We start from the raw sequence: 25,935 nt of genomic DNA, 5'->3' as shown, positions 1-25,935 counted from the left end.
GCGCCCAAAAGTCATCTTCCAAGGCGCATCCTACACTAGGAGCCAAACCTCTTTCTAAGAAAGCGAAGGCATCCGCTCCTATTGATGAAAAAGAGAAGAGCAATCCGGAAAGGGACTCTTCAAGGTTCCCCAACCGCTTCTGTGAACTTGTGTTCGCCGCCATGGTTGATTGGAACTATCATGCTGAGCATCTACTCACCCCTCCGGACAAGATTGCCCATTGTATCCTACCCCGCATCGAGCGGCGAGGATGTAATTTTCTTCTGAGAAAACCACAAGAGGTCAATCTCTCGTGGGTGGTAGAGTTTTATACCAACTACCACCTCCTATCTCTTCAGTCAGTATATGTGCGCCGAAAGCAAGTCCCGGTTTTAGAAGAGGCTATTCAACAAGTGCTTAATGTCCTACCGGTACCAAGGGAAATAGATGGATACCAAGAGGTCTTACGTCAGCAGAGTGCGTTTGGGTTTGATTGGGACTCAATTCTTCGAGTCATCGCTGAGCCAGAGACATTTTGGACCCAAGGACGACTCCGGATGCGGCCCAAGTGCATCGATGCACGTTACCTTACTGTGGAAGCTAGAGCTTGGGCCCAGATCCTCTCCCACTATGTGCTACCTAGCACCCACAAGTCGTCCTTCATGGCGGATCTTGCCTTGCTTGTTTGGTGTGTTCTCACAGAGAGACCGGTGAACATTCCACTTCTTGTCCAACAAGCAATGAGTCAAGTCCATGCTCGAGGTAATTTGCCATTTCCAGCATTGGTATCTACTTTAGTCGCTGCAGCGGGTGTTCCTTGGGAGACCACGGACACGAAGGCTATAATTCTGGCCAAGGGCGATGTAGTCCCGAGTGGGAGATACTTACAGCTTCCCTTGACTACCCCAAGCCTTGACATTACCCCGCAGCCTATTTTTCCTTCCACATCATCATCACTACCACCACAAAGATCCACCCATCAATGAATTGAAGATCTCCACCGGAAGATTGATAGATATGAGCGGCGCAACCAACGCCGCTATACTTACATCAAGAAGCTTCTGTGTTGTGTTACCCCCAAACTGAAGGAACCTGAAATATTCACATCCACTTTGAACCCAACTGACGGGAGCTCCGATGAAGAGGATAGTGCTAGTTCTGGTCCCGACCGTCCTTTGCGCATTGCTAGTAGCACGGAGGACCGTGCTATATTCTAAGTGTGGGGAGGTCGTTCGACCGATCTCCATGGGTAACCATATCTTCCTCACCCATGGATGTTCTTGATTAGTCAGTAGATTGCATGTTAGTTAACTTTTGCTTGTGAATACTCCTTGCATGATAGTTAGTTTACACTTGGTCAAAGTAATAACTTCCTTTTCTGAGAAAATGTGTTTTTAGGGCACCCTACCAATTAATTGAAAAAAAAAATTTTTGTGACAAACTTGCTAGAAGAATGTACTTTGGAACATGATTGTTGAGTTAAGAACACAAGCTTGTGGGACTTGAGCCTAATGGCGTGGTCACATCTTATGACTACTTATTTTCCTTCTTGTGTGTGAACGTTCTCTTTCCATGAGTGTAATCCTTGCTTTGTCTGACTCTATATGTCCTTTATTTGGTGAATGAATGCATTTACATGATTAAGGCCATCATTTCAATATTCACTTCCCCAAAATAGCCTGAACCCTTATCTACCGTTGCTAACCAACTTTGAGCCTATAATAATCCCTTTTGTTCTTAATTTTAGCACGTCAACACCCCTAAGCAGAAAACAATGAATGTCCCTGGAATTGGATCCTTGATTAGCTTAGGTGAGTGAGGGTGTGTGTTATTCAATTGGGAGGGAATACCTGGGAACTTGGGTAGATGTAAAGGTAGGTTTTTGTAATTGTAATGAAAAAAATTTTGGGAGGTAAGAACATACTTATGTATTGAATGATTGGACCGCATGCATTAGCACTCTTGTACATAAAATCCCCAAAAAGAAGGGGACAAGCAAAGAGAAACAAAAAGAAAGAAAAGGAAGAATGTAAAAAAAAAAAGAATAGAAAAAAAAAAGAAAAAAACAAAAGAGACAAAAACATAGAAAAAGAAACAATGAAAAGGGGACAAATTACCCCAAGGCAAAGCCAATGATCACCAATGCATGCAGATGAAGAACTAAAGAGAAATACATGAGCATGAGGAAAAGTGGATAATTGGGTAGCTAGGTTATGTATTAGAATTGCATAGGTTATTGTATGTGTTAGGTGAGGATCTAAGCTAATCAAAGATACAAATCTTAAGCTCACTTGGCCATACATGCATCCTTACCCTCACCCTAGCCCCATTACAACCGAAAATAAGACCTCATGATAACTGTATGCATGCATTAAAATAATTGTTGATTGTTAGATGAAGGACAAATCTTGGAGAGCATGATTGGAAGGGAATTGAGTGGCGAACCCTATACACTTGAGCGAATAGAGCGGATACACTTCCGGTGAGGGTTCGATGCTCAACTTCTTGTTCCCGGCTTTCACAAGCGTACATCTTGCAAGTTATGTTCATTGCATTGTGATGCTTTTAATTGGTAGGATTCTTGGACTATCATGTCACCTTAACCCTATGTATTCCCATAAATTCTTGGAGGATAGATTCACCCTTGACCAAGTAGGTAGATGCATTTGCATTAGTTGCATTCCACAACTCTCTTTTCCCTATATCCTTTGGTCTTCTTATCTTTAGCATGAGGACATGCATGGTTTAAGTGTGGGGAGGTTTGATAAATCCAAATTTTCTGGTTTATCTTGTGCTGATTTGAGGGGATTTTGTCAATATTTTCCGCACTTATCCACTTGAATTGCATGGTTTTGTATCTCCATCCGTGTTTGACCTTGTGATTGAAAACAAGCTTATTTGAGCCGGAATTGCTATATTTTGATCTCTTCTATTACCACTCGATGCCATGATGTGTTTGTTCAGTGATTTTAGAGTTTCAGAGCAGGATTGGTCTAGAAGAGGAGAAAGAAGCATGCACCAGTGAAGAAACATGGAGCTTTGGAGCCTTGAAGTTCAGTCATCGATGCGCACGTGCACCTGGCGCGCACGCGTGGATGCTACGCATGGATGCGTACTATTGTGGCCACCGCGTATAGCTGACGCTCCCGCGCACATTGGAAGAATTGTCATCGGCGCGCACGCATACCGTGCGCGTACGCGTGGATTCAGGAGCTCATCGGCGCGCGCGCGCGCACCTGCCGCACATGCGTCGCGACCAGCACGTGACCTCATTAATGAAATTGTGGCTGGCGATTTCTGAGGCCTAGAGGGGCCCAATTGAAGGCTAGCTCTGCATGGAAATGACCCAGGGATTGTAGGACCAAGGGGGGATCACACATTAGACACTTAGACACATTTTGAGTTTTTGGGTAGTTTTTGTTCATCTAGAGAGGGAACCCTTCTTCCTCCCTAGATCTAGCTTGATTTTGATCTCCCATTGTGAAATTACTGGATTGGATCTTGTTGTTTGATACTCTTGTTCACTCAATTTGAATCCTCTAGTGTTATTTTGTTTAGATCTTATCTTGATTGTGTTGTCTTGTTGCTTTTCAATTTTCTACCCCAATTCATGAACATTGTGGGTGTTGATTTCTATGAATATGTTGATGCTTCTTGTGATTGCTAGTGTTAATTGTATAGTTTTTATAGATGATTGTTAGTGGGTCCTCATAATTCTCAATTTAATTGTAATTTGAACATGTCTCTATTTAGTGCATTCTATGTGTTTGATGAAATATTTGCTTTAATTATGGAGTAGTTTCTTTTACTCTTGGTCTAAGTTATGAGAATTGGGTGACCTTGAGTCATTGGGTCTCATTGGATTATTGATTGGAGAACCCTTAGTGACCAAATTGACACCCATTAACACCAACCCACTACTAATTAGTAGATTGGTTGGGACTTATGGGTTGAAATTGGTCAAACCACTTGACGTACCTCAACCCTAGGAGTAAATGTTACGTACTTAAGGTTCTTTGAGGTAGACTTAGTGAGTTTGGTTCGTCACAATTGGCTAATTATAGTTGAAGACAAGGATAGAGACCCCAATTCCCATACTTAGTCAAGAGTACCTTTGATTCATATTTGAAAAACCAAAATTCTTAGTTGCTAGTTCTTGATTTAGTTAATTGCTTAAATTTAGAGTTTCTTGCATTTTAAGATTTCTTGCATGACAAGCTTGGTAGTTAATTTTCATCACCATGAGTCTCAACCCTGTATTTCTGATCAATGCTAAAGCACATGCTTGCCCATTCTTCGTGAGACGACCCGGAGTCTAAATACTCCGGTTACATTCTTATTTGCGGTTAGCACTTGTGACAACCACCCTTTCTTAATTTAGGATTGAGGATTGATTATCGGTTGGGCTATACTAACAACGGAAGTATTTTGTGAAATTTCGAACCAGGATACCTTCCATCAACTCTACCAAATCCTGTTCATGGAATATAGCAAAGTTAAGTTTGACTCATTTAATAAATGAGCTCAAATTTTTAGCTCAAGCTCAGTAGCTCAGCGGCTTAAGAGCTTAGCTTATAAAGTAACTAACAAATTGAGCTAAAAATAGCTCACATGCTATTAGGAACATGGTAAACTATTGAAATTGCACCAAAAAACTCATATCGCTATGAAAAATAACCAAATAAGATTTCTATGAATGACAAAGAAGTCTCAAAAGATTTAAAAACGTGACAAAATTAACAAAAATATCATATTTTTTTTTACATAAATGATAAAGGAATTTTGTATTTAGCAAACAACTTATGTATTTTATTTTAAATTCAATCATTCACAAAAAACATTGAAAAAATTCCTTGACAAATCACCAAATTTTAACTATGACAAAGTCTCATTTTTCTAATAATACTTACAAAAAATCGCATCGAAATCTAATATCTAAAGTATTTTATGAAAAAATATAACTAATATCCGGTTAGTTTTCTCACTTTTTAAATTTTTTGGAGCTTATTTGTTATCTTTCTAGGTTATTTTTATTAGCGGCATAAACTTTCGAGTACCATTCTTGGTAGTTTATTTTTAGAAAAGTATCTCTTCATGCAACAAGGAAACTAAATGAACAAGATATAGCAATAGTTTCAAATAGAAAATTTGCTTCATACCATATATAGCTTCCATGTTACTTTCCTTGTAAACACCAAAAGGTGATCCATGGACAGAGAGAAGCATCTCGCTAGGTTTCGGAAGCCTAAGGGTTTTGGGTGTCATCCCAACAGACAAGTGCTGACTACTCACCTGCAAAAGGCAACAAATCCAAATCAATCACAACTGTTTAAAAAATAGCTTCAGCAATGAATACTAGAGTTCATAAAGTCATCCATAAAAAACAAAAGGTAAAAAATAAAGGGAGAAAATTCAGACATTGGGAGTCTGAAGACCTTCTTGACTTGTGAGAGTCTGAGCTTCACATGGCTCCTTAAAAACCTATGTAACAGACATTCAATCAATTCATATTATCACAATACAATGCAATCACTAATTAGTTTTTATTTGCAAGCTGTTTAAGTTAGTCATAATAGATTTAGCAGCGTATGCAATGAAACTAGTAATAGAGACAAGTTCTCTTCCATCTGCACATGAAAGGATCCTAAATGAATAGCAACATTTCTCATTCAAATCAATTCGTGGATGCTTCAGCACATCATGGAAATGAGAATGGAAGTGCTATATTAATGCTGCTCCTACACAGCTACCCCAATTTTATGTCGCATCAAGTCCTATGTAAGTGACCCAAACAAGCCAGCTAAGGATGTTACAAAATATAATTAATCAAAGTGCACAGATAAGATAGAGAACATACAAAGTCCTTAAAATAAAGATTTTCATCACCAAGAAATCCTGTTCTCCCTACCAACAAAGAAGTAAACTAACAGGTATCAACTACAATCTATGCCAAAATGTATAAGAACTATAATATCTATAGTAAAATCGTTCAAAATTGAAGGAACTCAAACATTTAAAGGGGCACAGAACAATAGTTTGTTTCGTAACATACATTTCCATTTTTTTAAATTCAATTTAGGAAACTTTAATTCAGATATGAAATGAGTTAAATCGAAAGAGAAAACTAAACACTACCAGTATTGCTAGAGTATTCAAAACCACCAAACTGAGGAACCAAAAAAGGACATTCCGAAGGAAAAGCAATCGAAAGCCTCTAGAACAGAGAAGCGTGCAAATCTCTTCCTACACCACCACAAGTCGTGGACATTCTGCTCCCTCTCTCTTTCCACTTCACATCAAATTTTCCATTCCCTTCATCTTTCACAATTGAGGGATTCGGTAAGGTTTCTTCGAAGACCTGCAGCATTGGCTTCCGGAGCTGTTCCTCACTGAAACACGACCGAACCAAACGAAGTTCCATCAACAATCGCTCAATCTCAACATTACGAACCACCTTAATTGCACTGATTTGACGCTCCACTGCCACAAACACACAGGTAGAGGTTTAATAAAAATAAATAAATAGTGAAAACTTTATGCTGATCAAGAAATTTGTTATTTGATTTTGCTGTACCTTCGATTTCAAGCTCTTTGAATTGAGGTTGCTGCATTTGGGTTTTAAGTTCCTTCAATTGAGTTGATTGTTTGACCATTTTCTTCGCTCTACGCCTTGGAAATTTTGCCTTTAATATACTAAAACTTATATAGTAAGAAAAAAGGGCTACAAATCTACAATTATAGTTATCAGAACTGAATCGGCAATCCACCCGGTCATATGACCGGGTCACTAGTTAAACCGATGGATCACTGATTCACTCGGTTGACCCGGTCATAATTTAAAAAATATAAAATTATATAAATGAAATTAAAATTACATATTAAAACTTAAAATGCAAGTCTTTACAAACATAATAATAATAATAATAATAATAATAATAATAATAATAATAATAATAATAATCAAATGTTAATTTTTAGACAACTAATGATGCAAAAAGAGATAATAAACTAGTTTCTAGTACAAAATACTTTCTTTATTTAAATAAACAAGAGTAAGCAAAAGATAACATAATCGATAATCAAGTCCAAGTGATCTTAAAATCGACATCTATATCTTCATAGGACAAATTTGGAGCTTGATCAACATTTTTCTCACTTTGATTTGCATCTATATCTTCCATAAGAAACACTGCATTATGATGTTATGCAGAACATCTGAAACAGAGAAAGAAGAGTTTGAAGAGAGAGGTACAAGAAACTAGTGAACTGAATTAACTTCATCTTATTCTTCCATCAATGAATCAATTCTACACACCTATTAGAGGGATGCAAGAGCTTTATTTATAACAGAGTTGAAAAAGAGAAAAAGATCAGACATCAGAATAACAAACCCTAACTAACTGTACCAAACTGATTTTGTTATTGACTAACTCTCTTATCTCTTATCCCTTAACATACAACAACAAAAGATTTAGCATTTTTTAAGCAACACAACAAGAAGGTTCAGTAACAAATTCAACTCAAGTCAGTTATCCAGTAACAAATTCTACTTCTAGCAACAACCACATTTATGATAGGTTCAACATCAAATTCAACTTAACAACAAATTCTACTTCTAGAGTTCTAGCAACAAATTCAGCTATGATAACTATGATAACTTTCAGGCAGCAACAAAAACATAAACTATGCTATAACAAATTTCAGCAACACATTCAACTTTCAGCAACAAATTATTTTGGCAACAAAATCAAAGTGCAGTGATGCAGCAACAAAGTTGAAACAGAAAGAACAGGGGGAACTCACCAAATCGGGTTGCACAAAGGAATCTGAGAGCGAAGGAGAAGCTGATGGCGAGGAAGAAGCTGATGGCAAGGCTCAAAGCAAGAAGACGACTGATGAGCGGATAATTTATACGCTTTTTGGCATTGTTTTTAGTATGTTTTTAGCAGAATTTAGTTACTTCTAGGGATGTTTTCATTAGTTTTTATGTTAAATTCACATTTCTGGACTTTACTATGAGTTTGTGTGTTTTTCTGTGATTTCAGGTATTTTCTGGCTGAAATTGAGGGACTTGAGCAGAAATCAGATTCAGAGGTTGAAGAAGGACTGCTGATGCTGTTGGATTCTGACCTCCCTGCACTCAAAGTGGATTTTCGAGAGCTACAGAACTCAAAATGGCGCGCCTCCAATTGCGTTGGAAAGTAGACATCCAGGGCTTTCCAGCAATATATAATAGTCCATACTTTGCTCGAGGATAGATGACGTAAACTGGCATTCAACGCTAGCTCTCCGCCCAATTCTGGCGTCCAGCGCCAGAAACAAGCTGCAAAGTGGAGTTCAACGCCCAAACTGGCACCAAAACTGGAGTTCAACTCCAGGAATAACCTCTGCACGTGTAACATTCAAGCTCAGCCCAAGCACACACCAAGTGGGACCCCGAAAGTGGATTTATGCATCAATTACTTACTTATGTAAACCCTAGTAGCTAGTCTAGTATAAATAGGACCTTTTACTATTGTATTAGACATCTTTGATCAGTTTTATGCTATCCTAGATCACGTTTTGGGGGCTGGCCATCTCGGCCATGCCTGGACCTTTCACTTATGTATTTTCAACGGTAGAGTTTCTACACTCCATAGATTAAGGTGTGGAGCTCTGCTGTTCCTCAAAGATTAATGCAAAGTACTACTATTTTTCTATTCAATTCATCTTCTTCCGCTTCTAAGATATTCATTCGCGCCTCAACATGAATGTGATGAACGTGACAATCATCATCATTCCCCATGAACGCGTGTCTGACAACCACTTCCGTTCTACCTTCGATTGAATGAGTGTCTCTTAGATCTCTTAATCAGAATCTTCGTGGTGTAAGCTAGAATGATGGCGGCATTCAAGAGAATCCGAAAAGTCTAAACCTTGTCTGTGGTATTCCGAGTAGGATTCAATGATTGAATGACTGTGACGAACTTCAAACTCGCGAGTGCTGGGCGTAGTGACAGACGCAAAAGGATAGTAAATCCTATTCCGGCATGATCGAGAACCTCCAGATGATTAGCCATGCAGTGACAGCGCATCGGACCATTTTCACAGTGAGGAAGAGGATGCTACCATCGACAAGGGTGATGCCTCCAGACGATTAGCCGTGCTGTGACAGAGCATTTGGACCATTTTCCCGAGAGGATTAAAAGTAGCCATTGACATCGGTGATTTCCTTACATAAAGCCAGCCATGGAAAGGAGTAGGACTGATTGGATGAAGACAGCAGGAAAGCAGAAGTTCAGAGGAACGAATGCATCTCTATACGCTTATCTGAAATTCTCACCAATGAATTACATAAGTATCTCTATCCTTATTCTATTATTTATTTTCGAAAACTCCATAACTGTTTTATATCTGCCCGACTGAGATTTACAAGATGACCATAGCTTGCTTCATACCAACAATCTCCGTGGGATCGACCCTTACTCACGTAAGGTTTATTACTTGGACGACCCAGTGCACTTGCTGGTTAGTTGTATCGAAGTTGTGACAATTATGAATTGAGATCAGAGCACCAAGTTTTTGGCACCATTACCAGGGATTGTTCGAGCCTGGAGATCACAATTTTGTGCACCAAGTTTTTGGCGTCGTTGCCGGGGATTGTTCGAGTTTGGACAACTGACGGCTCATCTTGTTGCTCAGATTGGGTAACTTTCTTTTCGTTTTTCTTTTCAAAAATTTTTCAAAAATATTTCAAAATTTTCTCACCTGTTTTCGAAAAAAATTATTCAAAATTTTTAAGAATGAATTCTAGTGTTTCATGAAGCATGTGAAGCCTGGCTGGCTGTAAAGCCATGTCTAAATTCTTTTGGACTGAGGCTTCCAAACCATCAGCATAGAGGCAAGTTACTTTGATAAGTAATGAGCAGTATATTCTCTGATGTTACATGCTGAAGCTTGGCTGGCCATTGGCCATGTCTGGTGTTTTGGACCGGAGCTTTCATTGAAAGCTTGGCTGGCTAGTGAGCCATGTCTAATTCCTGGACTGAAGCTTTAGACTAAGAATGCAAGATTCCTGGAATTCATATTAAAAATTTTGGAATCCTTATTTTCCTTTTTCAAATAAATCTTCAAAAAAAATCCAAAAAAATTAGAAAATCATAAAAATCAAAAATATTTTTGTGTTTCTTGTTTGAGTCTTGAGTCATATTTTAAGTTTGGTGTCAATTGCATATGCATCTTGCATTTTTCGAAAATTCATGCATTCATAGTGTTCTTCATGATCTTCAAGTTGTTCTTGGTAAGTCTTCTTGTTTGATCTTGATGTTTTCTTGTTTTGCATCTTTTGTTGTTTTTCATATGCATTTTTCGTTTGTTAGAGTCTAAACATGAAAGATTTCTAAGTTTGGTGTCTTACATGTTTTCTTTGCATCAAAAATTTTTCAAAAATGTGTTCTTGATGTTCATCATGATCTTCAAAGTGTTCTTGGTGTTCATCTTGACATTTATAGCATTCTTGCATGCATTCATTGTTTTGATCTAAAATTTTCATGCATTGCATCATTTTTATGTTTTTCAAAAAAAAAAATTCAAAAAAAAATTTCAAAAATCAAAAAATTATCTTTCCTTTTTTCTTCTCATCAAATTCGAAAATTTGAATTGACTTTTTCAAAAATTTTTAAAATCTAGTTGTTTTTATGAGTCAAATCAAATTTTCAATTTAAAAATCTCATCTTTTTCAAAATCTTTTTCAAAAATCAAACCTTTTTCATTTTTTTATTTTATTTTCGAAAATTATAAAAATATTTTTCAAAAATCTTTTTCTTATCTTTATCACATAATTTTCGAAAATAACAATAACAATTAATGTTTTGATTCAAAAATTTGAAGTTTGTTACTTGTTAAGATTCAAACTTTAAGTTCTAGAATCATATCTTGTGATTTCTTGTGAATCAAGTCATTAATTGTGATTTTAAAAAAATCAATTCTTTTTCAAAATTAATTTCAATCATATCTTTTCAAAAATATCTTTTTATCTTATCTTTTTCAAAATATGATTTCAAAATATCTTTTCTAACTTCTTATCTTCTTATCTTTTCAAAATTGATTTTCAAAATTTGTTTCAACTAACTAACTAACTTTTTGTTTGTTTCTTATCTTTTTCAAAACTACCTAACTAACTCTCTCTCTCTCTCTAATTTTCGAAAATATCTCCCTCTTTTTCAAAAATTTCTTTTTAATTAATTATTTCAATTTTTGATTTTAATTTTCAAAAAATTACTAACCTTTTTCAAAAATTATTTTCGAAAATCACTAACTCTTTTTCAAAAAAATTGTTTTCGAAAATCCTCTTTCTCTCTCATCTCCTTCTTTTTATTTATTCATCTACTAACATCTCGCCCTCACCCACTAAAAAAATCCGAACCCCCTATCTCTTTCTGAGTTCAGATTTTCTCTTCTTCCTTTCTTCTACTCACACAGGGAACCTTTATACTGTGGTAAAAAGGATCTCTATTATTATTATTTTTCTGTACCCTCTTCTTTGTCATATGAGCAGGAGCAAGGACAAGAATATTCTTGTTGAAGCAGATCCAGAACCTGAAAGGACTCTGAAGAGAAAATTAAGAGAAGCTAAATTACAACAATCTAGCAAGCACCTTTCAGAAATTTTCGAACAAGAAGAGGAGATGGCAGCCGAAAATAATGATAATGCAAGGAGAATGCTTGGTGACTTTACTGCACCTAATTCCAATTTACATGGAAGAAGCATCTCTATCCCTACCATTGGAGCAAACAATTTTGAGCTGAAACCTCAGCTAGTTTCTCTGATGCAACAAAACTGCAAGTTTCATGGACTTCCATCTGAAGATCCTTTTCAGTTCTTAACTGAATTCTTGCAGATATGTGATACTGTAAAGACTAATGGAGTAAATCCTGAAGTTTACAGGCTCATGCTTTTCCCTTTTGCTGTAAGAGACAGAGCTAGACTCTGGTTGGACTCTCAACCTAAGGATAGCCTGAACTCATGGGATAAGCTGGTCAAGGCTTTCTTAGCCAAGTTCTTTCCTCCTCAAAAGCTTAGTAAGATTAGAGTGGACATTCAGACCTTCAGACAGAAAGAAGGTGAATCCGTCTATGAAGCTTGGGAGAGATACAAAGGACTGATCAAAAAGTGTCCTACTGACATGCTTTCAGAATGGACTATCCTGGATATCTTCTATGATGGTCTGTCTGACTTAGCTAAAATGTCATTGGATACTTCTGCAGGTGGATCCATTCACCTAAAGAAAACGCCTACAGAAGCTCAAGAACTCATTGACATAGTTGCTAACAACCAGTTCATGTACACTTCTGAGAGAAATCCTGTGAATAATGGGACGCCTCAAAGGAAGGGAGTTCTTGAAATTGATACTCTGAATGCCATATTGGCTCAGAACAAAATATTGACTCAGCAAGTCAATATGATTTCTCAGAGTCTGAATGGAATGCAAGCTGCATCCAACAGTACTCAAGAGGCGCCTTCTGAAGAAGAGGCCTATGATCCTGAAAACCCTGCAATCGCAGAGGTAAATTATTTAGGTGAACCTTATGGAAACACCTATAACTCATCATGGAGAAATCATCCAAATTTCTCATGGAAGGATCAACAAAAGCCTCAACAAGGCTTTAATAATGGTGGAAGAAACATGTTTAATAATAATAAACCTTTTCCATCCACTCAGCAACAAACAGAGAACTCTGAACAAAACAATTCTAATTTAGCAAACTTAGTCTCTGATTTTTCCAAGGCCACTCTGAGTTTCATGAATGAAACAAGGTCTTCCATTAGAAATTTGGAAGCACAAGTGGGCCAGCTGAGTAAAAGGATCACTGAAATCCCTCCTAGTACTCTCCCAAGCAATACAGAAGAAAACCCAAAAGGAGAATGCAAGGCCATTGACATAGTCAACACGGCCGAACCTAGAGAGGAAGGAGAGGACGTGAATCCCAAGGAGGAAGACCTCCTGGGACGTCCAGTGATCAATAAGGAGTTTCCCTTTGAGGAACCAAAGGAATCTGAGGCTCATCTAGAGACCACAGAGATTCCATTGAACCTCCTTATGCCCTTCATAAGCTCTGATGAGTATTCCTCTTCTGAAGAGAATGAGGATGTCACTAAAGAGCAAGTTATCAAGTTCCTTGGTGCACTCATGAAGCTGAATGCCAACTTATTTGGTAAAATGACTTGGGGAGATGAACCTCCCCTGTTCACCAATGAACTAAATGCATTGGAATTACTGAGATTACCTCAGAAGAAAGAGGATCCAGGAAAGTTCCTCATACCTTGTACCATAGGCACTATGACCTTTGAGAAGGCTCTGTGTGACCTTGGGTCAGGTATAAACCTCATGCCACTCTCTGTAATGGAGAAACTTAGAATATTTGAGGTGCAAGCTGCTAGAATCTCATTAGAGATGGCAGACAACTCAAGAAAAGAGGCTTATGGACAAGTAGAGGACATGTTAGTAAAGGTTGAAGGCCTTTACATCCCTGCTGATTTCATAATCCTAGATACTGGAAAGGATGAGGATGAATCCATCATCCTTGGAAGACCCTTCCTAGCCACAGCAAGAGCTGTGATTGATGTGGACAGAGGAGAATTAATCCTCCAACTAAATGAGGATAACCTTATGTTTACAACTCAAGGATCTCTCTCTGCAACCATGGAGAGGAAGTATGAAAAGCTTCTCTCACTACAGAGTCAACCAGAGCCCCCATAGTCAAACTCTAAGTTTGGTGTTGGGAGGCCACAACCAAACTCTAAGTTTGGTGTTGAACTCCCATATCCAAACTCTAAGTTTGGTGTTGGGGAGTCTCAACAAAGCTCTGAACATCTGTGAGGCTCCATGAGAGCCCACTGTCAAGCTATTGACATTAAAGAAGCGCTTGTTGGGAGGCAACCCAATGTTTATCTAATTCTATTATTTTTGTTTTTCATGTTTTCTTAGGTTCATGATCATGTAGAGTCACAAAATAAACAAAAAAAATTAAAAACGGAATCAAAAACAGCAGAAGAAAAATCACACCTTGGAGGAAGCATCTGTCTGGCGTTCAACGCCAGAACAGAGCATGGTTCTGGCGCTGAACGCCCAAAATGGGCAGTAGCTGGGCGCTGAACGCCCAAAATGGGCAGCATCTGGGCGCTGAACGCCAGAATTGCACCCTGGAGAAAAGCTGGCGCTGAACGCCCAGAACAAGCATGGTTCTGGCGTTCAACGCCAGAAATGGCCAACAAATGGGTGTTGGACGCCCAAAATGGGCACCAATCTGGCGCTGAACGCCCAGAGTTGCGTGCAAGGGCATTTTGCATGCCTAATTTGGTGCAAGGGTGTAAATCCTTGAACACCTCAGGATCTGTGGACCCCACAGGATCATCTCAGGATCTGTAGACCCCACAGGATCCCCACCTACCTCCACTCACTCTCTTCTCTCTTCTCAATCATCCTCTCTTCCCAATAAACACTCTTCCCCAAAACCCTCACATATCACCTCCACCCACTCTTCCCCATAAACCTACCTCATAAATTCCACCTACTTTCAAAATTCAAAACCCATTTCCCACCCAAACCCACCCATATGGCCGAAACCTTACCCCCCTTCCTTCCCTATATAAAGCCCTCCATTCCTCCTCATTTTCACACAACTCAACACTCTCTTCACCATCTTGGCCGAACCACATCTCCTTCTCCCTCTCCATATTTCTTCTTCTTCTTCATCTATTCTTTCTTTTATTGCTCGAGGGCGAGCAATATTCTAAGTTTGGTGTGGTAAAAGCATAAGCTTTTTGTTTTTCCATTACCATTGATGGCACCTAAGACCGGAGAATCCTCTAGAAAAGGAAAAGGGAAGACAAAAGCTTCCACCTCCGAGTCATGGGAGATGGAAAGATTCATCTCCAAAGCCCATCAAGACCACTTCTATGATATTGTGGCCAAGAAGAAGGTGATCCCCGAAGTCCCTTTCAAGCTCAAAAGAAATGAGCATCCGGAGATCCGACATGAAATCCAAAGAAGAGGTTGGGAAGTTCTAACAAATCCCATCCAACAAGTCGGCATCCTAATGGTTCAAGAGTTCTATGCCAATGCATGGATCACCAAGAACCATGATCAAAGTAAGAACCCGGATCCAAAGAACTATGTTACAATGGTTCGGGGGAAATACTTAGATTTTAGTTCGGAGAATGTGAGGTTGGCGTTGAACTTGCCAAACATGGAAGAGAACGCATGCCCCTACACAAGGAGAGTCAACTTTGATCAAAGGTTGGATCAAGTCCTTATGGACATATGTGTAGAAGGAGCTCAATGGAAAATTGACTCCAAAGGCAAGCCGGTTTAATTAAGAAGACTGGACCTCAAGCCTATAGCTAGAGGATGGTTGGAATTCATCCAATGCTCCATCATCCCCACTAGCAACCGATCTGAAGTTACTGTGGATCGGGCCATCATGATTCATAGCATCATGTTTGGAGAGGAAGTAGAAGTTCATGAAGTCATCTCCAATGAACTCTACAAAATAGCCGAAAAGCCCTCTCCTGGGTCAAGGCTAGCTTTTCCTCATCTTATTTGTCATCTATGTTACTCAGCTGGAGCTTTCATAGAAGGAGACACTTCCATTGAGGAAGAGAAGCCCATCACTAAGAAAAGGATGGAGCAAGCAAGAGAGCCCATTCATGGAGCTCAAGAGGCGTATGAAGCTCATCACCATGAGATCTCGGAGATGCCTCAAATGCATTTTCCTCCAAACAACTTTTGGGAGAACATCAACACCTCCCTAGAAGAATTAAGTTCCAACATGGGACAACTAAGGGTGGAGCATCAAGAGCACTCCATATTCCTTCATGAAATAAGAGAATATCAAAAAGCAATGAGGGAGGAGCAACAAAGACAAGGAAGAGACATAGAAGAGCTCAAGGACATCATTGGTTCCTCAAGAAGGAAACGCCACCATCACTAAGGTGGACTCATTCCTTGTTCTTATCTCTTCTGTTTTTCGTTTTTTTCATGTTATGTGCTTATCTATGTTTGTGTCTTTATTACATGATCATTAGTAGTTAGTAACTATGTCTTAAAGTTATGAATGTCCTATGAATCCATCACCTCTCTTAAATGAAAAATGTTTTAATTCAAAAGAACAAGAAGTACATGAGTTTCGAATTTATCCTTGAACTTAGTTTAATTATATTGATGTGGTGACAATGCTTCTTGTTTTCTGAATGAATGCTTGAACAGTGCATATGTCTTTTGAAGTTGTTGTTTATGAATGTTAAATATGTTGGCTCTTGAAAGAATGATGACAAGGAGACATGTTATTTGATAATCTGAAAAATCATAAAAATGATTCTTGAAGCAAGAAAAAGCAGCAAAGAACAAAGCTTGCAGAAAAAAATAGCGAAAAAAAAAGAGAATAGAAAGAAAAAGAAAAAAAGCAAGCAGAAAAAGCCAAAGCTCTTAAAACCAAGAGGCAAGAGAAAAAAGCCAATAGCCCTTAAAACCAAAAGGCAAGGGTAATAAAAAGGATCCCAAGGCTTTGAGCATCAGTGGATAGGAGGGCCTAAAGGAATCAAATCCTGGCCTAAGCGGCTAAACCAAGCTGTCCCTAACCATGTGCTTGTGGCGTGTAGGTGTCAAGTGAAAACTTGAGACTGAACGGTTAAAGTCAAGGTCCAAAGCAAAAAAAGAGTGTGCTTAAGAACCCTGGACACCTCTAATTGGGGACTTTAGCAAAGCTGAGTCATAATTTGAAAAGGTTCACCCAGTTATGTGTCTGTGGCATTTATGTATCCGGTGGTAATACTGGAAAACAAAGTGCTTAGGGCCACGGCCAAGACTCATAAAGAAGCTGTTTTCAAGAATCATCATACTGAACTAGGAGAATCAATAACACTATCTGAAATCTGAGTTCCTATAGACGCCAATCATTCTGAACTTCAATGGATAAAGTGAGATGCCGAAACTATTCAAGAGGCAAAAAGCTACAAGTCCTGCTCATCTAATTGGAGCTATATTTCGTTGATAGTTTGGAATTTATAGTATATTCTCTTCTTTTTATCCTATTTGATTTTCAGTTGCTTGGGGACAAGCAACAATTTAAGTTTGGTGTTGTGATGAGCGGATAATTTATACGCTTTTTGGCATTGTTTTTAGTAGAATTTAGTTACTTCTAGGGATGTTTTCATTAGTTTTTATGTTAAATTCACATTTCTGGACTTTACTATGAGTTTTTGTGTTTTTCTGTGATTTCAGGTATTTTCTGGCTGAAATTGAGGGACTTGAGCAGAAATCAGATTCAGAGGTTGAAGAAGGACTACTGATGCTGTTGGATTCTGACCTCCCTGCACTCAAAGTGGATTTTCTGGAGCTACAGAACACAAAATGGCGCGCCTCCAATTGCGTTGGAAAGTAGACATCCAGGGCTTTCCAGCAATATATAATAGTTTATACTTTGCTCGAGGATAGATGACGTAAACTGGCGTTCAACGCCAGCTCTCCGCCCAATTCTGGCGTCCAGCGCCAGAAACAAGCTGCAAAGTGGAGTTCAACGCCCAAACTGGCACCAAAACTGGCGTTCAACTCCAGGAATAACCTCTACACGTGTAACATTCAAGCTCAGCCCAAGCACATACCAAGTGGGCCCCGGAAGTGGATTTATGCATCAATTACTTACTTATGTAAACCCTAGTAGCTAGTCTAGTATAAATAGGACCTTTTACTATTGTATTAGACGTCTTTGATCAGTTTTATGCTATCCTAGATCACGTTTTGGGGGCTGGCCATCTCGGCCATGCCTGGACCTTTCACTTATGTATTTTCAACGGTAGAGTTTCTACACTCCATAGATTAAGGTGTGGAGCTCTGCTGTTCCTCAAAGATTAATGCAAAGTACTACTGTTTTTCTATTCAATTCATCTTCTTCCGCTTCTAAGATATTCATTCGCGCCTCAACATGAATGTGATGAACGTGACAATCATCATCATTCCCCATGAACGCGTGCCTGACAACCACTTCCGTTCTACCTTCGATTGAATGAGTGTCTCTTAGATCTCTTAATCAGAATCTTCGTGGTGTAAGCTAGAATGATGGCGGCATTCAAGAGAATCCGAAAAGTCTAAACCTTGTCTGTGGTATTCCGAGTAGGATTCAATGATTGAATGACTATGACGAACTTCAAACTCGCGAGTGCTGGGCGTAGTGACAGACGCAAAAGGATAGTAAATCCTATTCCGGCATGATCGAGAACCTCCAGATGATTAGCCATGCAGTGACAGCGCATCGGACCATTTTCACAGTGAGGAAGAGGATGCTACCATCGACAAGGGTGATGCCTCCAGACGATTAGCCGTGCTGTGACAGAGCATTTGGACCATTTTCCCGAGAGGATTAAAAGTAGCCATTGACACCGGTGATTTCCTTACATAAAGTCAGCCATAGAAAGGAGTAGGACTGATTGGATGAAGACAGCAGGAAAGAAGAAGTTCAGAGGAACGAATGCATCTCTATACGCTTATCTGAAATTCTCACCAATGAATTACATAAGTATCTCTATCCTTATTCTATTATTTATTTTCGAAAACTCCATAACTGTTTTATATCCGCCCGACTGAGATTTACAAGATGACCATAGCTTGCTTCATACCAACAATCTCCGTGGGATCGACCCTTACTCACGTAAGGTTTATTACTTGGACGACCCAGTGCACTTGCTGGTTAGTTGTATCAAAGTTGTGACAATTATGAATTGAGATCAGAGCACCAAGTTTTTGGCGCCATTACCAGGGATTGTTCGAGCCTGGAGATCACAATTTCGTGCACCAACGACAACGAAAACCAGCTCACCGGGATCTGTTGCCTCTGTTACCGGTGATGAAGAGCGTAGGAAAGTGAGAGATCGAGACCAGGTGTGAGATAGAGACTGTGAGAAGCAAGAAGATGACCACCACCACCACCCGAGGGACCAGATGTGGTTCCATTTGCTTTTACCGCCAGCGAAGCGAGCACAGGGGCATGGGACCGTGACGACGACCAAGGTGAGTGGACGAGGTGAGAGACTGAGAGAGCGACGAGGTGAGGCCGTGAGAGACTGAGAGTGATGACTGTCGAGGTGAGGGGAGAGACGAGAGAGGGACTATTGATTACTGAGTTCTGACTGCCGAGCTAGAGACGGAGAGAGCACAGAAATTCAAGAGTCTTAGATTTGGCATTTGGGCATAGAGTTTCATTGAAGGGTGAAGGGGAGGAAGGGGTTATGAAACAACGCCGTTTTAGGTATTAAGAAGAAAAAAAAATGACCTGGACCGGGTTAAATTAATCAGCTGGGTCATCGGGTTTCACGTAAACCCGTCGGGTCAAACCAGGTCTGTTGCACAATCGGTTCAATGAGTGGCTCGATCTAGTCAGGTGACCGGGTGATCGGGTTTTCGGTCGAATCGGCCGAGTCGAGCCGAGTTTGATAACTATGTCTATAATAGACTATAAATAAAGACACAAATATCCTACATAATATAATTTGCAACATTCATATACAGGTCTCCAACATTCATTAAAAGTTTTCACCTATCGTCATTTTAATCTTCATTATTATTTAATAGACAAAAAATTACAGTAGATGGATAGCTTTTTGTCATCTCCCAAAGCAATCACTCAATATTTTCTCACAACATTCTTTATTATTTTTTCTCCATCTTTTGTTATATGTCCATTCCCTTTATAGCATTTAGTAACATGATACATATATAGAGATATCTTTCAGTCATCACAATATATTTTTAGATGTCCTTTATATCAATTTATATCTCAACTTTCTTTCTTCCTTCTTTCTTTCTCTTTTTATTTCTTTCTCTTTTTTTGCTTAACTTATTTTCTTCATTGACATCTTTTGATTGTAAACTATTAATTTTTTTTAATCCAAAATGGGATGAAACTATGAAAGTGATCCCAGAGACTGTGTTTCTTCAACTTCTCAACTTTTTCAATGAATAATAATATTCTGTGTGATCTGATATATTTCTATTAACAAATTAACATAGACAATAATAAAAGACAAGAATATGGTTGGTTTAACAAGCAGTCATCAATTGCATAGCCATAAAAGAGTCTCATTACATGAATAAAAGACAAATTGAGAATTGTAAACAATCATATGCAAGACACTTATTACATTGTATTTAATGAAGATGGATTAGTGAACCTAAATGGTAAGCAAAACCGAAGCAAACTAAGGCCTTCATTCTTCCATTTGTCTTTAATTAAATTCAAATGACAAGCAAATTAAGGCCCCAGAATGTTAACTAGTTTATTCTTTTATAAAGCAGCAAGGTTTAATCATACACAAGCAAATTAAGCCTCTATTTGGGAAGAACACATCACAAATATTAAAAAGCTCTCACTGAATTGAATAAAGTTTAATCGCACTGTATTTTCATCTCATAACGAGGCAACCCAAAACTAGTCTAATAAAAAAGATAGATGAACAAAGAAATTTTAAAATTGAACTAATCCATATTCTTAACTGATCAAGTCATCAATATTCAATAATCAATTAATCAAAAATCAAGAGATGCACAGAAAAGTAGAAGAAGAAACACGCCATCAATGTCCATTCCATTAAGCAAATTCTAGTGCCAAAGTTCTATCATTCCAGAAAATGACACAAAACAATCATACAAAATACAATAGTTTAAAAATAAATAAATTCAATTCATAGAGGAAGAGAAAAAAATATTTAGATAAAATAAAACAAGAGACATAAATTTAGGTTCCAAAAAGAGAAATGACAAAAAATAGAAGATGAAGAAGGAGAACACATACCTAATTTTTTTTTAAGGAAGGAGACTTCGTTGTAGTGCTGGCAGCATAGTTTGCAGGCGGCGGCGGAGGCTGCTAATGGATAAAACAGCGGCGGTGTGCGTAGAGAAAGCAAAAGGTTGGAGAAAGAGTACAGAGTAGAGAGCGCAACAGCAGCGGAGAGAGGAGAGGAGAGCAGATCGGCATCGAGCTCAAAGGTTGCAGCGTCAACAGTAACAACAACGGTGTACAATGAAGAAATTGGAGGGATGCTGGAGAAAGAAGTGGCTGCCGTTCTGGTTTATGACAGAGCGAGAAACTCAGGGACTGTGGAAGAAGAAGATTGGGGATTTGAAAGTAGTGGATATTGTTGGATAAGCAAAGGGAAAATGGGATGTCTAGTTGTTGGGGTATTTTTTGGGGGGTTTGTCACTCATGTATTAATTTAAAATTTTTAGATTTTTTATTTTTGTTAATAGTTTATTAGTTTAACAATATTTCTTTATATTTAAATATAAAACTAAAATTATGATTAAAAATCAAATATTTAAAATTTAAACAATAAAATTTAAGAGACTAAATTGGAATAATTTAAAATAGTTTAAATATTTTAATAATAAACTATGTCAAAATATAACAAATTAGAGGAGGAGAAGTTGAGTGTGACTAACTTACATCCTATATATGTATATTTTATAAAAATATGTTATAGGTGGGTATTAAACCAAGGACCTCTCACTTAGTGCAAAACTCTAGAAAATCCTAAAAAATCCTTAAAAAATCCTAGAAAACCCTAAAAAACCCTAAAAAATAATGAATAATCCTAGAAAACCCTACATAACCCTAGAAAACTTTAGAAAAATACTAGAAAATCCTAGAAAAACCCTAGAAAACAATAGAAAAATCCTAGAAAAATCTAGAAAATCCTAGAAAACCCCTAAAAATTTCTAAAAATCATAAAAAAAATCCTAGAAAATCCTAAAATCCTAGAAAACCCTAGAAAACTTTAGAAAACTCCAAAAAACCCTAGATAAACCAAGAAAACCTTAGAAAACCTTAGAAAATCCTAAAAAACACTAAAGAAGCCTAGAAAACCCTAAGAAAATCCTAAAAATCCTAGAAAACCCTAAAAAAATTTTAAGTACCCTAACAAACCCTACAAAACCTTAGAAAATCTTAGAAAATCCTGGATAATCCTAGAAAATCCAAGAAAAATCCTAAAACCCTAGAAACCCCTAGATAATCCTAGAAAACTCTAGAAAAACCCTAGAAAATCCTAGAAAACCCTAAAAAATCCTACAAAACCCTAGAAAACTCTGGATAACCCTAGAAAACTTTAGAAAAATCCTAGCAAACCCTAGAAAACTCTAGAAAAACCCTAGACAACAATAGAAAAACCCTAGAAAACCCTAGAAAAATCTAGAAAACCCTTGAAAAACTCTAAAAAAAATCCTAAAAATCATAAAAAAAACTCCTAAAAAATCCTAGAAAACCATGGAAAACCCCAGAAAAATCTTGAAAACCTTAGAAAATCCTAGAAAAACCCTAAAAAATCATAGATAACCCTAGAAAAACCATAGAAAATCCTAAAATACACTAAAGAACAGTAGAAAACCCTAAAAAGTCATAGAAAATACTAAAAACCCTAGAAAATTCTAAAAATCTTAGAAAATCCTAAAAACACTAGAAAACCCTAAAAAAACTTAAGTACCCAAACAAACCCGAGAAAATACCAGAAAACTCCAAAACACCCTAGAAAATCCTAAAAACCCTAGAAAACTTTAGAAGATCCTAGAAAACGCTAGAAGATCCTAGAAAATCTTAGAAAAACCCTAGAAAACCCTAGGAAACTCTAGGAAATCCTAAAAAATACTGAAAAACCTAAGAAAACCCTAAAACCCTAAAAAACTATAAAAAAAACATAGAAAATCGTAGATAACCCTAGAAAACCTGAGAAAAGCCCTAGAAAACCCTAGAAAAACCAATAAAACCCTAAAAAACCCTAGAAAACTCTAAAACTTCTAGAAAATCTTAGATAACCCTAGAAAACTCTAGAAAAAACTACTAAACCCTAAAAAATCCTAGAAAGCCCTAAAAAATCCTAGAAAACCTTAGATAACCCTAGAAAAACCTAAGAAAACCCTAAAAAACCCTAGAAAATCCTAAAAGCCCCTAAAATTTCCTAAAAACCCTAGAAAATCCTAAAAAACCGTAGAAAACCTTAGATAACCCTAGAAAACTTTAGAAAAACCCTAAAAAATGCTAGAAAATACTAGAAAAACCCTAGAAAATCCTAGAAAATCCTAGAAAAAAATTGAAAAACCCTAAAAACAATAAAAATTCCTAGAAAACCCTAAAACCCCTAGAAAACCCTAGAAAAAACCTAGAGAACTCTAAAAAATCCTAGAAAATCCTAAAAAACCCTAAAAAACCCTAGATAACCCTAGAAAATCATAGAAAACCCTAGATAACCTTAGAAAACCCTAAAAACCCTAGAAAATCCTAAAAAACTCTAAAAAATCATAGATAACCCTAGGAAACCCTAGAAAAACCTAGAAAAACCTAAATAACCCTAGAAAACCTTAGATAACCTAGAAAATCCTAAAAATCCTAGAAAACTCTAAAAATCCTAAAAAAATCCTAGGAAATCCTAATAAACCCTAAAAGTCCTAGAAAACCCTAAAAAAACCTAGAAAAACCCTAGAAAACCCTAAAAAAATCTTGAAAAAGATTAGAAAAATCTTAAAAAATCCTAGAAAAAACTAGAAAACCCTAGAAAATCTTAAAAACCCTAGAAAATCCTAGAAAACCTTGAAAACCTTAGAAAAAACCTAGAAAGCCCTCGAAAATCTTAGAAAACCCTAGAAAACCTTATATAACCTAGAAAACCCTAGAAAACTCTAGAAAAATCCTAGAAAACCCTAAAAAATTCTAAAAAACCCTAGAAAATCCTTAATAAACCTAGAAAAGCCTAGAAAAACCTTAGAAAACCCTAGATAACCCTAGAAAAACTAAAAAATCCTAAAAAACCCTAGAAAACCCTAGAAAATCTTAGAAAACCCTAAAAATCCGTAAAAAACCATAGATAATCCTAAAAAAGCCTAAAAAATCTTAGAAAATCCTAGAAAACACTAAAAAATTCTAGAAAACCCTAGAAAACCCTAGATAACCCTAGAAAACCCAAGAAAATCCTAAAAAACCCTTGAAAAACTCCTAGAAAATCCTAAAAAATCCTAGAAAATCCTAGATAATCCTAGAAAACCCTGGAAAAACCTTAGAAAATCGTAAAAAAGCCTTAGAAAATCCTAAATAAATCTTAGAAAATCCTAGAAAACCCTATATAACACTAGAAAACCCTAGAAAATCCTTGAAAATCCTAGAAAAACCTATAAAACCCTAGAAAACCCTAAAAAACTCTAGAAAATCCTAATATACCCTAAAAACCATAGAAAATCCTAAAAATCCTAAAAAATCCTAAAACCCCTAGAAAATCCTAGATAACCCTAGAAAAACATAGAAAATCCTAGAAAACTCTAAAAAACCTTAGAAAATCTTAGATATCCCTAGAAAACCCAAAAAAATCCTAGAAAATTCTAAAAAATCCTTAAAAACCCTAGAAAACACTAAAAAAATCCTAGAAAACCCTAGATAACCCTAGAAAACTTTAGAAAAACCTTAGAAAATCCTAGAAAACACTAGAAAAATTCTAAAAAACGCTAGAAAATAATAGAGAAACCCTAGAAAATCCTAAAAAAATTTAGAAAATCCTAGAAAAACCCTAAAAATCCTAAAAACTATAAAATAAACCCTAGAAACCCAAAAAATCCTAAAAACCCTAGAAAACTCTAGAAAAAACCTAACAAACCCTAGATAACCCTAGGAAAATCCTAGAAAACCCTAGATAACCCTGGAAAACCCTTGGTTTCCGGTCACCATCAACCACGTTCACGTCAACGCCGAGAAGAATTCCATCGGAGGGTTATTCCCTTCAAAAAATAGGGACGATGCCGAGACTTCAGGTTCTGTCCCTTTCAACAAATAACTTTTTAGGTTCGGTCCCCACTTCGTTGTTGTGCGATTCTTTGTCCATTCAAATTGTTAAGCTTGTCTTTAATTTTTTCACGGGAGTTTTCGAGCTGCAAAGTACAAAGAACTGCATTAACTCGGGTTGAAGTGAGTCTCTGAATTGGAGCAACTTGGTGGGTTGTTGTTGTTGTTCTTGTTCTTGATTATGAAGGTTATAATCTTCTGCCATTTTTATTTTTTTTGAATCAGTTTATTGAGATTTTTCGATTTCTTTTCTTTATTCTGTTTAGAAATAAAATTAAGGGGAAGATATAATGATAATAGTGGCGGTAGTGGTAAGGGGTTTGGTGATAGGGTATTTGGAAGAGAGAGAAAATAATATTTTGGAAATGATGAAAGTGAATAGATTTTGAAGGGTAAAATTGAAAAAAAAATAGTGTTGACCATAGTTTGATCAGAAAATTTGAGAATAAGGATAAAATTGATGCAAATCGAAAAAATTAAAGATAAAATTGAAACAAATTAAAACTTAAGAATATTTTTAAAATTTTTAACAAATTTCAAGAACAAAAAATATACTTTACCTTAAAAATTATACATCTTTAATCCTTGTTTTTAGTCTGTATCTTCAACCTTCTTCCCCCATCTACCCCCAAGTTGCAATGGTAATAAACTAGGCCAATTCTTGCATAAACTTCTTTTGTTATTCTAAAAAGAACCACATCATTGTATTTTACCATGTGGTTTTGTTTTGTACATAGATTGTAGGAGCATGCATTTTACAACTCAAAATTCATGCCAACGATACCCTTTTTTTTTTTTCTAAAAGTTAAAATAATCATCGAATACTAACAAAACTAGTGGTTCAATTTGTCAATATGTTTTTCTTCCTTCTTGAGATTCAACACGTATTGTATACTAACAAAATCACGATGGTAAATAATAAATATGCGCAATTTAAAAATTTAAGACTGAATTTTTATACAAAGGTTTTGCCGAATGAATTGATGAAAGAAAATTAAAACGAGCAGACTCAATGATGTAAATAAAAGCCCAAACTCTACGAAACGCTGTAGTTACAATGGGCTAAAGCCCAATCTAATAAAATCCCGTTAACAATAATTACTGTCC

The 25,935-nt window shown here is 37.0% G+C and overlaps 1 non-coding gene and 1 pseudogene across 1 annotated transcript; both read right to left on the bottom strand.

Moving 5' to 3' along the window:
• Window positions 1–4,385: 4,385 nt before the first annotated feature.
• On the bottom strand, window positions 4,386–6,632 carry LOC148572764 (uncharacterized; annotated as a pseudogene).
• A 5,409-nt stretch (window positions 6,633–12,041) lies between these two features.
• LOC148572763 (small nucleolar RNA R71) lies at window positions 12,042–12,148 on the bottom strand. Its single transcript, XR_015906768.1, has one exon. It is a non-coding gene; the product is annotated as a small nucleolar RNA R71 (small nucleolar RNA).
• Window positions 12,149–25,935: the final 13,787 nt, after the last annotated feature.

Source organism: Arachis ipaensis, chromosome B2 (assembly GCF_059453495.1).
Source record: "Arachis ipaensis isolate K30076 ecotype BB chromosome B2, ASM5945349v1, whole genome shotgun sequence".
Lineage (NCBI taxonomy): Eukaryota > Viridiplantae > Streptophyta > Magnoliopsida > Fabales > Fabaceae > Arachis > Arachis ipaensis.
The sequence above is the reverse complement of the archived record's forward strand: the minus strand, read 5'-3'. Positions and strand labels throughout refer to the sequence as shown.